This window comes from Myodes glareolus, chromosome 21, assembly GCF_982192425.1.
Source record: "Myodes glareolus chromosome 21, mMyoGla1.1, whole genome shotgun sequence".
NCBI classification, from domain to species: domain Eukaryota; kingdom Metazoa; phylum Chordata; class Mammalia; order Rodentia; family Cricetidae; genus Myodes; species Myodes glareolus.
Window position 1 is genome coordinate 32,081,910 of NC_142046.1, and position 14,427 is coordinate 32,096,336.

The 14,427-nt window shown below is 36.6% G+C and overlaps 1 protein-coding gene across 17 annotated transcripts in view; it reads left to right on the top strand.

The window, feature by feature from the left end:
* Mbd5 (methyl-CpG binding domain protein 5) overlaps positions 1 to 14,427 on the top strand; it is a 348,936-nt gene that overhangs the window by 66,310 nt on the left and 268,199 nt on the right. The gene's annotated exons all lie outside the window — the stretch shown is intronic.

Below are 14,427 nucleotides of genomic sequence, written 5' to 3' on the forward strand. Positions count from 1 at the left end.
TTACAGAATTCTTCACATTGATTCCCATAGTAACTACATCAGTTTACAATCTCACCAACAGTGACTGAGGGTTTCCTTTCCCCTATCTCTCCAGCATTTGTTGCTTGGTTGGTTGATTATCTGCCATTCTGAATGGGACAAGATGAAATTTCAATATTGCTTTGATTTGCATTTCCCTGAGTATTAGAGATAATAAACTACTTTGTAAGAAGTATTTCTTAGCAGTTTTCTGTTCAGGTCATCACCCTATTGTTTGAATCGGTCATATATTTTTCTTTTGAGATCTTTATATATTCTGGAACTTAATCCTCTATCAGATGTATGGTTGGCAAAGGTTCTCTCCCATTCTGTGGTCTTTCTTTTTACTTTGTTTCTTTAGTTGTGCAAAGCTTTTACTTTTCTGATGTTCCATATGTCAAATGTTAATTAATTCTTGAGCGAATGGAGTTCTGTTGAGAAAATTGTACACCTATATCATGTTGGGTGCTGCGTGTATTTTATTTTAGAAATGTCAGTGTTTCCAATTTCACATTTTGAGATTTGATCCATTTGGAGTTAGTTTTTGTGCAAGGTGATAGATATGAGTCCAGTTTCATTTTTCTGCTTGTGGACATCCAGTTTCACCTGCTCCATTTGCTGAAGATGTGTTCTTTTCTCCAGTATTTGTTTTTTGGTGTCTTTGTCAAATAATAAAGTACGAAGATTCATGTTTGAGTCTTCTGTTTTGTTCCATGAATCTGCGTGTTTGTTTTTGTACCAATTGTATTTGGCTCTTAATATCTTAATATCTGAAATGGTAATCTCTCCAGCATTATTTTGTTGGTGGTGGTCAGTAATGTTTTGGTTGATTTAACTTCTTTTGCAATTCCGTATAAATATTAGGATAACTTTTTTATTTCTGTGAGGAATTTGATGGGGATTTTGATTGGGATTTTGATTGGGATTGCATTATATCTGTAAATAACTTTAGGAAAAATGACTATTTTAGAATATTAATTCTCTAAATCAATGAGAATGGGATATCTTTCCATTTTCTACTGTCTTTTCCTTTTTCTTCAGAAGTCTAATGTTTTCTTTGTAAAGATCTATCAATTCCTTGTTTAGGTTTATTTCTTGATTTTTTTTTAACGTAGAGAAATATCCATTGATATTACTGACAGTTGGAAAGTCAGTAGTTTTTGAGCAAATCGAGAATAAAAATTAGTCTAAATTGTTTGTATAGTATGTTGACATTGCTTACTTGATTCCAGTATTTGGATAAGAGGAGAACACTATAAGAGTGATCCAGAGACTTCTAAGTTTAAAAGATGAAAATGATTTTTGAAGAAATTACCTGATAGATGACAGCAAGGAGAATAGGGAGATAGTAGCCTAAAAAACTAACAAGAGAAAACAACAACAACAAAGTTTTGTACTCCATGACAGACTTTTTTTTCTTAAGACCAATCAAAGTAGTTACAGTTATTAGTGAGAGAGCCCCATAAATCAAAGTGTTCTTCTCATTATTCAATTGCACATAATTCATCTGAATAAGTAAGTTCTCATCTGTCGATAGCCCTTAAAAAGGAGAAAATTATTTATACTCTAGTTATTTGTTAACATGAAATCAGTGTTTAATATTATGCAGTATTAAAGACTGAAAGTAAAAACTTAGTTGGAGATAGTAATATTGGAGTATTTGGTCAGATGTTCCTGTTTTTCCCAAAAGAAATTATGATCAGTGTTATGGAGGAAACCCTTGCCAGTTCATTTGTGAGCCCATGCATTCTTGAAACAGACCAGTCATATGATTTTAAGAATACGGGTTACGGGTTACTTACCATAACTGATTTATATAAATCATGCGACTTGTGTCCTCTGTGAGTCATGAGGGCCTAAAGACTAAAAAAGTGGGGAAAACAAACCCTGGAGAACTATGTCTATTTTTATGACTAGAAATTAATTCATCAGCTCTGATGGGGTTGGTGTATTTTAGGTGATCTGAACTAGGAAAAATTTGATTAGGTGGGCGGTAATATCAGTACTTATTTTCAGCACTGTTTATCTAATCTTACTATTTTTCGGTATTTTCTAGCCCCAGTGTTTCAGCTTTTACCTCCAGTCTGTGTATCTTGCAGCAGAGGAGAGAAAATAAATTTGTTCACACAGCTAACCGTTTGTCTAACTGACATCCACTAATCACTGTTTAGTACTGGTTATACCAAGGTTAGGTTCATTACCTGAAGGAGTTTTACAACTTAATAGGCCAGACAAATATTTAAAAAATAAAATTTGACAGTAAACTAAATAAAACATAATAGAACTTTCCACTCCCTTCCTTGTCAATGAATGTGACATTTGTAATGTATCCAAAAACATTTCAACAGAGTAGAGTTGTTGCCCATGTGAAATTTGAGTGTACAGGGAGAAGGACGAGTGTCTCCTGCTGAGTGATGCTTCCAGCAAAGGGTGCTTTACCTTTACGTTGATGGAAGGGCTGGGAGCATGAGACCAGTTCTAGCCCTGTTAACCCAGGCTGTTCTTGAATTCCATGTTTCTCTTGCATCAGTATCTATGTCCTGGGGTTACAGGCATGCACCATCTTACACATTACTACATAATGTTCTTAAAACAAGAGAAAACAAAGAGCCAAGTATTAGCTAAAATTAAATCATCTTTTAGCCTCACCTTTCTTCTCTATTTTTATTATTATAAAAATGCTCAGATTTTCCAGCTCTAAGTATCTACATATAGACCTAAGATATTTTTTTAATATAAAGGTACTCTTATTTTTTTTCTTTCTTTTTTTTCTTTTTTTTTCAAAGTTTATTAAATTATGAAAGTTTCCATTTCCGCCCCTCCTCCCAACACCCTCCCACTCCCCCCCCCCCTCCTCCTCCCTCTCCATCCCTAAGAGCAGTCAGGGATTCCAGCCCTGTGGGAAGTTCAAGTTCCTCCCCCCTCCCTCCAGGTCCAGGAAGGTGAGTATCCAAACAGACTGGATCCCAAAAATCCAGTATATGCAGAGGAAACAAGTCCCAGTGTCATTGTCAGTGGCTTTTCAGAAAGGCTCCGGGCCAGCCACATTCAGAGAATCCGGCCACATTCAGAAAATCTGGTTGAATCACATGCTCGTTCAGTCCCAGTACAACTGGCCTTGGTGAACTCTCATTAAATCAGTCCCCTTGTATCAGTGGGTGATCGCACCCCTCGCAGTCCTGAGTTTTTTTTATGTTCTTCCTCCTTCTGCCCCTCATTTGGACCATGGGGGGCTCAGTCCGGTGCTCCAATGTGGGCCTGGCTTGTGAAGTTTAAGAGGGAAACAAATATTCTATAGGTCCTTTATGTGAGGAGTTTGTGTGGTGTCTGGACAGCTGCAACTGAAAAACTGGCTCTGTTATCAAAAGACCTGAACCACCAAAGTAAAGCCTCTGCTTTGCTGTGACGATGGATGCTGGTCAGCTGGGACTGAGGAATTGTATGTGATTAAGACGAGAGCAGCATCATTGAGGTGAAGTCTTCTGGGAAACATGTCCTCAAGGTCAGCACACAGAAACAGTGTTCCTGGAGCAGCCAAAGTTGATAGTCAAAGAGTCACCCACGTCATACTGGGTTTGAAGGCATGGAAGTGTTGTAGAGAGCAGCTGAGGTTTGGCACCGTGTGGCAGAGCAGGAGGCTGCCCAGGAGAGGCTACTGATGAAAGTGGAACCCAGTTGCAGTGGAAAACCCCAATATGTTGGAGATTTCCCACCATGGGATGAATGCCAAGGGCAGCAGCAGGTGTAGAATGGAGCTGGTCTGATCCAAGGAGATGATTCTGTGTGTGCAGAGCCTGAGGGCAGAGCAGAATAGTGACCCAAGCCCTTTGGAGGAGCCTAGATTATTAGTGGATCCCAGACATTGCACTCAGGTTGTTTGTTTGTTTGTTTGTTTTTAGTTTGAGCTGGGTTTGGTTTTGCTTTGTTCAGATTGTGACCATGATCTGATTTTTCCTTGAAGTAAGAAGTATTTAACTTTTTTTTTTATTTGTAGGAGCCCACAATTGAGAGACATTGGATTTTAAAAGAAACTGGATTTTTTTTTTGAAAGAGACTGAATTTATTAGTACCTGAATTTTCAAAAATTGTAGGACTTTATAAGTTTGGAAATGTTGTATATTGTAATGTCAACATTAATGTATGATCCTGGGATGGACAAGAAAGGAAGGATTGTGACTTAGCAGTGAGGTATGTGTGTGTCACGTTGACATAGGGTTATTTGTGCTGTTTAGTTGTGTCTCAGCTTGACACAGGTTAGCAGAATCTGAGAGTAGAACCCCCATTGAGTAAATGCCTCCATAGGATGGGACAGTAAGCATGTCTATAGAGTATTTTCATAATTAGTGATTAATGTGGGAGGGCCCAGATCATTGTGGGTGGGACCATCCCTGGACTGGTGCTCTGTGTTCTTTAAAAGTACAGACTGATGCTCTTGAAACCTTTTTCTTCCTATAGAACTGCTTTGTCCAGCCTTAATATGAGAGAATGTGTCTAATCTTAACTGCAACTTGATGTGCCATGCTTTGTTGATATGCCTGGGAGGCCAGTTCTTTTCTGAAGGATAACTGAGGTTGAGTGGGAGGATGAGTGAATGGAGAAAAGTGGGGGAGTTGGGAATAGGGGGAAGGAAAAACTGCGGTAGTGATGTAATGTATGACAGAAGTCTCCCCTGTTATTTGGGGAAAGAAAAACTGTGGTAGTGATGCAATGTTTGACAGAAGTCTCTCCTGTTATTCGGTGACTTTATTTGAGTCCTTTCATATATTTACTTATATTTACATATTTTAGAAAACTTCTGCTGTAATAGTTTTCTTTATTGTTTGTCTCTCTCCCGTATTGTGTTAGTTCTCTGTTTCATCTTTTACCTTCTCTCTCTTTCTCCTTCCTATTTAATCCTTCTTATTTCCCTTAATCTTCCCAAAATACTGTATACTATTTTCCCTTGGAGATCCCTTCCTCCTTTACTAGGTATCTAAGCTCTGTGGTCATATACATTGAAAACTTAAAATCTAACAACCATATTAGAAAGAAACATGCAATACTTGTCTTATTGGTCAGGATTACCTCACTCATTCTAATTATTTCTAGCTGTATTCTTTTATCTGTGAAATTTTGTGAAATCTGTGTAATCCTGTTTTTTCTAATTCTGAATATTTTTCTTTTGTGTAAATATACCATATTTTCATTATCCATTCATCAGTTGGTGGATATCTAAGATGATCACAGTTTCTGGCTGTTATGAATAGAGTAGCATTGAACATGGATAAGCTAGTATCTCTGTAATAGGATATTGAATCATTTGAATATATACCCGAGAGTAGTTGATTTTTTTTTAAAAAAAAAAAGGTAGATCCTGTTTTCTAATCCAATCTGTTAATCTGTTTTATTGGAGAATTGAAATCATCAATATTGAGAGTTATTAATGTGCAGTGTTTACTGATTTTTATTATTTTGTTCTGTGGTTATTTTCCACCTCTTTTGATTTACTGTTTCTGGATTATATTTTCCATGTATCATCTTCAGTGTAGTTAAACTACTTTATAGGAAACTAGTTTTCCTTCCAGCACCTTCTATTAAAACTGGATTGGTGTGCATGAATTACTTAGATTTGGTTTTATAGTGCAATATTTTTCCTTCACCATTTGTTATGATTGATAGTTTTACTGGTTATATTAGTCTGGACTGGAATTTGTGGTCTCAGAGTGTGGGTGTAGACATCCATCATCTAGGCCCTACTTGCTTTCAGAGGCTCCATTGGAAAGCCTGGTATTATAGTCTAATGGATCTACCTTTATATGTTACTTGGTCTTCTCCTTGTGGCTTTGTTTTTGTTTTTCTAATATGTTGTTTTTATTTTCTCACCATTTTTTTGTTCTCCATTCACTTCTTTTTCCTTACTAGGTTTGTCATTTCCTGATGCCCGTTGGCTTCCTTTTTTTCTAGCATGGTACTTAAGGGCTCTATTTTTAGGTGATCACTCTAAAAATGTCACTATGTTTATTATTCAATTATTTGCATACCTTTATTACCTAGCAAGCAAAACAACAGTCATAGAACAAAATTTTCTTAATTTGTACTTTATATTTTGTTTCTTTATGTCACATTTATAATTATTTTGTAATGTTAATAATGTTGGTTTTATTTTTAAATATATATCCATGTTTTTCTTTATCAGTTGTCTAATATTTCAGATCTGTTGTTTTCCATTTGGCTGAAAGTATATCAGTGAGTAGATTCTTTATTCTTTTGTTTTACCTTTTTTGTAGTAACTTTTTTTAAAAAATATCTATTTATTTATTTATTATGTATACAATATTCTATCCACATGTATGTCTGCAGGCGAGAAGAGGGCACCAGACTTCATTACAGATGGTTGTGAGCCACCATGTGGTTGCCGGGAATTGAACTCAGGAACTTTGGAACACCAGGCAATGCTCTTAACCACTGAGCCATCTCTCCAGCCCCTGTAGTAACTTTTTCTGTGCTTAAAATTATAGAGTGAGTGAATCTCTGTAATGCACTGAAAAAAATTATTTCATTGTCTATTTTTTTCAAGAATTCATATATTCATGTCAGTTCCCTGAGTCCTTTCTTTCTCATTTGTTCAAATTTTAAAATGTGCTTTTTATATTTTTGAAAATTTTATTTCTAAGTGTGCTGTATTTGTATCATTTGCACCCTTCCCTCCCCTTCTTGCCTTTTCTGTGTTCCCTCTACTTGCCTCTCAGATTCTTAACCTCTTCTGTAACTATTGTTCTAAATTTCATATATATGTGTGTTTGTACACATACATATTTATTCACAGATATACATGCACAGCCTACTGAATAGATTTAATGTAGTATATATGAACACATGGTTAAGACTGAAAACTCTAGAACAGGGGCTTGCCCATGAAGAAAACTGATTCCTCTTCCTTCAGTAGTCCTTACTGCCTATAATCTAGTATTGGGTCCTCTGATATTATCCCCTGTCAGTGTTGGCAGAACAACTGTGTGATCCTATTCAGGCAACCATGTTGTTGAGAGTTCAGGGGTGCAACATCCCTCTTGTGTTTTTAAGATACTATCTTTTAGCTGTGATCTTTCTCTTCAGGCTCAGAGTATCTTTGTCCACTGTTCCATAGTAATTCAGTTCCTTACCTGAGGGCTCTTTTATACATGTCTTATTGAGTCTGGGCACCCTAGGTTCGCTAAATTGTGACCAACTCTGAACCTCTGTAACCAAGTCTGACTGCAGTTTTTTCTCCCTCCACTCCTCTCAGTGTCTCTCCCTATCTTTTCCCTCTCCTCCCAGATCAACGCCTCCTCCTCCTGTTTCCCTTTTCCTCCCATTCCCGCCCCCCAAAAAAAGAGCAGGCCTCCCATGAATATTCACCTAGCATGGCTAAGAAGAGAAGATACAGTAAGAAGAGGAACAACCCTCATATCATGGCTGGATGTGACAACCCAGTGTGAGGGAAAGGGTCCCAAGTGTGGGCCAAAGAGTAATAGACTGGTCCTAATCCCATTATTGGGAGTGCCACAAGAACACCAGGCTGCAAACCATAAGGTGTAATCAGAGACCTAGCTCAGACCCATATAGGGTTCACGTTTGTCGCTTCAATCCACGAGCCCCTATGAGCCCTGCTTAGTTGATTCTCTGCCCTGTTCTCATGGTGTCCTCGACCCCTCTGGCTCCTACAATTCTCCCTCCCGCTCTTGTAAAGGATCCCCCTTCTCTGCCCAGTGTTTGGCTATGGGTCTCTGCATTCGTTCTGTTCAGTTGCTGGATCATACTTCTCTGATGACAGTTTGGCTAGGTACTGCTCTAAGAATATAGCAAAGTGTCATGAGGAATCAGGTTCTGAAATAATGTTTACACTTGCTTAGTATTATCCCTCTCTTCTCCCTCTGTATCATCCCTTTCTCCATTGAGTCCCTCACTGCATCCTACCCTAATTTCCTTCCTAGCACCTCTGCCCCGTGAGCCCTCTCTCTAGAGCTCCTTCCCCTTCACCTAGTGGTCCTTTTCTACTATCCTGGCTGCAAGGCTTATGCTTAAGTGTTGTAAGCGTGTGCTGTTTAAGAAAATGGCCTCATAGACCACACATTTGAATGCTTGGTCCCTAGTTTGTGGAACTGTATGGGGAAGATTAGAAGGTCTGGTTTTGTTTTGTTTTGTGTTTCCCTTTTTGCGTTTTGTTTTATTTTCGAGAAGACATGTCACTGGGGGCAAACGTTGCGGTTTCAAAAGCCCATGCCAGTGCCAGTTAGTGCTCTCTTTCTCTCTATGTCTCTCTTTCTATCTCCTTCTTGCAGATCAATATGTAAGCTCCCAACTACTGCTCCAGCACTGTACCTCCCTACCTGCTGCCATGCTCCCTGCAATGGAGGTCATGAACAATAACTCTGAAACTGTAAGCCCCAAATAAACTATTTATGTATTGCCTTGGTCATGGTGTCTTATCACAACAATAGAAAAGTAACTTAAGACAACAATCTATACAGTGAAACCTAAACTTTATATATAGGATTTACACATAATGGAGAATATAACATTTGTCCATTTATGGAGCCATAGGTTATTTCATATTGTATAGTATTTAATCAATCTACACATTTTTCTACAAAATTTCATGATCTAGTATGATTCCTTTTCCTTTTTTTTTTTTTTTTTGTGAATTGAGCAGCAGTAAACTTGACCAGGCAGGTGTCTTTGTAACAGGATGTCATGTTCTTTGGACATATGCCAAGAAATAGAATAACTATGACATGTGGTAGATGTCTTTTTAACTCTTGAAAGAATCTCCAAACTGAAATCTATAGTGATCACACATACCGGTTTGCATTCCCTCCACCAGTGAATACTAATTTTCACTTTTAAGATTTTGTCTTTACTTTCATTTCTCCATAGTTTCTTTATAGGAACATATAGTAGAGACATTTTATTTATTATGCCTTACGATCCGTTGAGATTCTTGAACTTTGAACTCAAGGTATTTTTCAGTAGATATGAAGATGCTGTTGTCTGCATTCTTCTCAGCTCCTGGAATTTTCATTCAGGCATATGCAAGGTTTCTTCATATTGTTTATCATGCTCTTTAGTTCAAAAAGAACTTTTTTGGTGTTACTTTTCATGTCTCCATTGTGATTTTCTTACTGTAATGTAGTAGCTATCTCATGCCATTCACTGTTTTTTTTTTCTTTTGCTGTAAGATTTTTTTTTTTAGAATGCTTATTTTCTTGTTAGAGATCATAGTTAGCCCTATTGTTGTATTATATTGTTTATCTTATATTGTATGTACAGAATATGATAATTTTAGTATTAACATCTCTGGAGAATTTTTTGTCACATTTTGTTATTGTACATAGTGTTCTATATTTTACCAAAATTTTTTCTATGTTGGGTTAACCATTTTTCTGTAAACTTTGTATTTGAAAATATTTTGATACTTGTAATTAAAGTGGAATTTTAAAAGGAATGTTTGCATTTCAAATGCTCAAGAACACATAATATTATCATTAAAATTCTATTAATATACTACCACTTTAAATTCTTGGCCTGTGACTTTACAGCCTGAAAAAGTATAGTTAAGGGATTCAGACCTTAGATTTCAGTGAGAGCAACTGGGACTCTAACTTCTTGAAAAATGTTTTTCTTACCTATCCAAGGCCACAGTTTTACAGTAAATTTTCCCTGTATTTGCTGTAGGGAAAGAGCCAGGCCAGGAGCAGGGAAACTGCTAAGGAGCATGGCACAGTGCTCAGTCTGTAGACTTTTACTGTTAGAAGTTACGTCTTGAGTCAACTAATGTTGAGCAGATTACTTGATCTCTTAGGTGAATATTGCAATAGTGCTATTTAAAAATAGGTTGTCGTGATTAAGTAGTATCTTTGAAGCACATAGAACACAGTAAACATCGTAATTGTTAAGTATCAGCAGCATCACATCATTCAGTGAGCTTCTATTGCATTAAGTGGGCAGTGCTTTCTGGGCGCACCACTGTAGATGGTCTACTTTTAGAGAATGTGCCTTTATACTTTTGGAAGAAACCAAACTCAATTCTCTACTTCAACTAATTTAACAAATATTTTCATTTTGTTCAGTTTATAAAAACAAAAGCCTTAAGGTTTTTGACTTACTATCCAGTATTTCAGTCTTCAGTGACCTAATTCAGTATTCCTAACTTCTTGGTGGCTCATGGGTAAATTTAAGAGAGAACTTTTTTTTTATACTTTATCTGATAATCTTAAGTTATACTCAGGTTATACAAAAAATAAACACATTATTGCAGAAAAAAAGGCTAAATCCCAAATTGATTCTGAAATAGTGCCTGAATAGATAGACAGCAAACACAAATATGTCTTTCCTAAAGATAGCTGTCATAGGCAAAGCATATTAAGTTTGGTTGTAATGCTAATACATTTTTCTAGAAAACGTTTATTTAGCATGTATTCTTTTTTCTTTTTTGTAACAATAACTGATTTTTTTCTCCTTACTACAAATCTGTTCACATTTTATTTTTTTTGACAAAGTAAAGCATAATAAGATAAAACAAAACTGACACATCTAATTTACACAAGGTAAACAACAGAAGAAAAAGAGCCCCAGGAGAAGGCACAAGAATCAGACCTCCCTAGCTCACACATTCAGGTGTTCCATAAAAGTACTAAGCTGGCAGCTATAATGTATGGAGAAGACCTGCTGTGCTCCCATGCAGGCTCTGTGCTAGCTGTTTCTGTCTGTGAGTTCCTATGGCTTTGTTCGGCTGTTTCAGAGGTCCTTATACTTCTGGTGTCCTCTGTCCGTTCTGGCTCCAACACTCCTACCTCCTCGTTCTCAGTTCCCTAACCTCTGAGGGGAAGAAATTGATGGAGACAGCACATTCACAGCTGTGTGTTTCAAAGTCTGTCTTTCTCTCTGCATAATGTCTGGCTGTATTTGTTGTCACCTGCTGCAGGGAATCCTCTCTGATGTTGGCTGAATAAGGCACCAATCTGTATCTATTAATATAACAAACCATCATTAGGCATCATTTTATTGTGACTTTTTTTGAGACTAATAGTATTTCTTTTTTTATTAATTTATAAATAATACCAATCAAAATTTCCACCAGACTAATAGTTTTTTGGTTTGACCTAGGTCCCTGATCGACGTAGTTTCTGGTTCTTGGTCACAAGCAGTGTTGGTTATGGCTTCCATCTAATTGAGTGGGCCTTAAGTGAAGTCAGATATTAGTTGGTTACTACAACAAACTTTGGGCCACTCTGGAATTAGCATATCTCGCAGGCAGAATATCGTTGTTGATCCAATGGTTTATGGCTGGACTGGTGTTTACATTTCTCTTTTGGTAGCATGCACAGTACCTTCCTGTACCAAAGACATTGGGACTTTGAGGTAAAGGTTCTATGTAGATACCAGCTGTACCTCTCTGTGTTGTGTGAGTTGTGTGGATGTTGTCTACAGCAGTGGGGCCTTGCTCTCAGTTTGTGGAGTGCAACCCATTGTCTTGCCAAGAGCCTGGGTTGTTTTGGGGATTTGCATAGGCCTACTTTGACCAACAATCCACTGGATGAAACCCAGTCCTGATACTGGAAGCTTGCTTTGGTAATGAGACATGGCCAGCTCTGAGACTCATCTCCTTCCACGGTATTTGGAAACATCATTAGGATTGCCTACATTTATTTAGTACATTATTTAGTATCGTTCCACTGCACTAGGTTACCCTATGCCCCAATGCCCCCTCAATTCTAACTACCTTTCCCTGTATCCTGTTGAATCCTTCCTCAACCCCATCTCCCCTACACATCTACACATCTCCTTTGATCTTCGTATCCCCCATCTCACCCAACCCCATACCCAGTCTACCCATGATATCTATTCAATTCCCCATCACACAGAGATCTTTGTATTCCCCCAGTCTCTTCCTTTATCCCTCACTTCCTTGAGTCCACATATTGTAGCTTTATTATTTATTTAATGTCTAATGTTCACATACAATTAATACGTACTATATTTATGTTTCTTGGTCTGGTTTACCTCACTGAGAATGATTTTTTCATCAATTTGCATGCAAATTTTATGATGTTATTATTATTTTTTTGCAGCTGAGTAATACTCCATTGTGTAAATGTATTTTCTAGGTGGTTTCCTATTCCTGGCTATTATGAATAAAGAACATGGTTGAGCAAGTGCTCTTTGTTAGGATGAAGCATTCATTGGATATATGCCCAAGAATGGTATACCTGAATCTAGAGGTAGACCAATTCCTTTTCTTTCTCAGGAACTGCCAAAATGACAATAACTATACAAGTTTGCACCCCCATCAGCAATGGAGGAGTGTTCCCCATGTTTCACATCCAAACTAGCATGAGCTTTCACATGTTTTATGATCTTGGTGATTCCAGCAGGTGTAAGATGGAATCTCAAAGTAGTTTTAATTTACATTTTCCTGATGATAAGGATATTGAACATTTCTGTAACTGTTTCTCAGTTATTTGAGATTTCTTTTTTGAGAATTCTATTTAGATCTATACCCCATTTTTAAGATCGAATGCTTTTTTATATCTTGTTTCTTACATTCTTTATAATTTGGGTATTAGTTCTCTACCATATGTAGCATTAGTAAATGTCTTTTCCCATTATGTAGGCTGCCACTTTTTGTAAATGGTTATGCCCTTTTCTTAGAGAAGCTTTTCAGTTACATGAGATCCCATTTATTAATTGTTGATCTTAGTGCCTGTGCTAAAGATGTTTTGTTCAGGATGTCTCCTCCTGTGGCAGTGAGTTCAAGGCTGTTCCCCACTTTCACTTCTATCAGGTTCAGTGTATCTTGTTTTATGTTGAGGTCTTAGATCCATTTGGATCTCAGTTACTAGACAGGGTGATAAATATGCGTCTATTGCATTCTTCTACATACAAACATCCAGCTTTATTACCACCATTTGGTAAAAATTCTGTCTTTTACGTAGTGTGTATTTCTGGCTTTTTATCAAAAATCAGGTGTCCATAGTGTTTGGATTTGTGTCTGAGTCTTCAGTTTGATTCTATTGATTAATGTGTCTATTTTTGACCAATACTATGCTGACTTTATTACTATAGTTTTGTGGTGAAACTTGAAATCAGAAATGGTGAGACTTCCAACCATTCTATTATTGTTCAGAATTGTTAATTTGGATATTCTCTCTTTACCCTTTAATTTTGATAAGGATTTGTCAATAATACTGTTTTTCTCAAAGAACCAACTCTTTGTTTTATTGAATTTTTGTAAAGTTCTCTTTGTTTCTGTTTTATTTATTTCCCCAAATTTGATAATTATTTTGCTGTCTACTTCTTTTAGATGTGATTTATTCTGTTTGCTTTTGAGCTTTCAGTTATGCTCTTAAATTTCTAATGAGGTGGCTCCTGTTTTTTTTAGTAGGTTCTTGGTGCTATATACTTGCTTCTAAAACTGCCTTTATTGTGTTCCATGATTTTGGGTATGTTGTGTATTCATTTTCATTCAGTTTTAGAAAGTTTTTGTTTCTTTACTTCTGTCTTGACCCATTTTTCTCATTCAGTAGACTGTGGGTCAATATGTATTTTAAGCTATAGTAATGTTTGCAGGAACACCGAATACCAGTGTGTCATATTTCCAGCCTCCTGACACAGTTTCTTTTTTTTTCACTTTTTATTTAAATTAATGCATTTTAAAATTTCAGTTGGGTAAATAACAAAGTATGGGTTACACTTGAATTAAGGTTTTAAAAGTAGTTTAAGCTTCATCTTAATTAATATGCAGAAGATGAAGGTGCTGTATGTTGCTTTAAGGGTAAAATTTCTCATAACTGTTCAGCACAGTTTTTTTGTCTACTAAAAATAAATATCAAAAACTCTTATGGAGACTCAAGTTTACTGTAGACGTGTATTTTTAGTTTCAGTTTCATTTTTATCTGCTACTCCAAAAAGATTACAAACTCGCAAAGAAACCATATAATAGTGAGAATAAGGGCAGCTTTCTGTGTGTTAAAGCAGTCTGGTCTAATAGAGCTCAGTATATTCCGATCTTCAAACATTCAACACACAACGGAAGTTGAGAGTTGGTGATGGAACTTGGACCTGCTAAGATTTTTGAACCCAGATTGAAACCTTTTTCTTTTTCAAATTCAGCAAAAGAGACTGTCAGGCCAGAGTAGAATATGATGAGAAACAGGTTAGATAATAGTTACAACTCAATGGCAAAATACATAGTGAGAACAAACATTGAAAACTGTATTTTTTTTTAAAAAGTAACATTTAAATAAGTACTAAAAACCATGAATTGCAAAGAGGTTCATGGCATCATTCTTTGTGCTTATATTATTTTATAGTATGTTAAAACTTTGTGACAGCATTCCCTTTGCAACAAGTGGAATACATTTAGTACAAAGTGTAGAGGAGTTCAATCTG